Below are 279 nucleotides of genomic sequence, written 5' to 3'. Positions count from 1 at the left end.
GTAGAGACACTTTTCAGGAGTTGTGCTGGTTATCTAATGCTGCCTGATAAACTATTCCAAAGCTCAGTGGTAGACAGCAACCATTATTAGGCTCACAGACTCCGTAGGTCAGTAACTCAGACAGGGCAAGGTGGGGGACACCTGGGAAGGAAACTATCTCAATCCTTTTTCTTTCCCCCAGAAAACATGTTGGGTATTCAGAAATGACAAGTTGTCATTATTTGTCTCGCAGTGGTGGCTGTGGGCTAGATCTTAGCTGACAGCTAAGAACACCCACGT

At 45.9% G+C, this 279-nt stretch overlaps 1 pseudogene; it reads right to left on the bottom strand.

Moving 5' to 3' along the window:
* Positions 1 to 279, bottom strand: part of LOC103581609 — a 20101-nt pseudogene that overhangs the window by 4882 nt on the left and 14940 nt on the right.

This window comes from Galeopterus variegatus, unplaced genomic scaffold (genome assembly GCF_000696425.1).
Source record: "Galeopterus variegatus unplaced genomic scaffold, G_variegatus-3.0.2 Scaffold13460, whole genome shotgun sequence".
NCBI lineage: Eukaryota > Metazoa > Chordata > Mammalia > Dermoptera > Cynocephalidae > Galeopterus > Galeopterus variegatus.
Note: the sequence above shows the minus strand (reverse complement) of the source record. Positions and strands in the feature narration are given on the sequence as shown.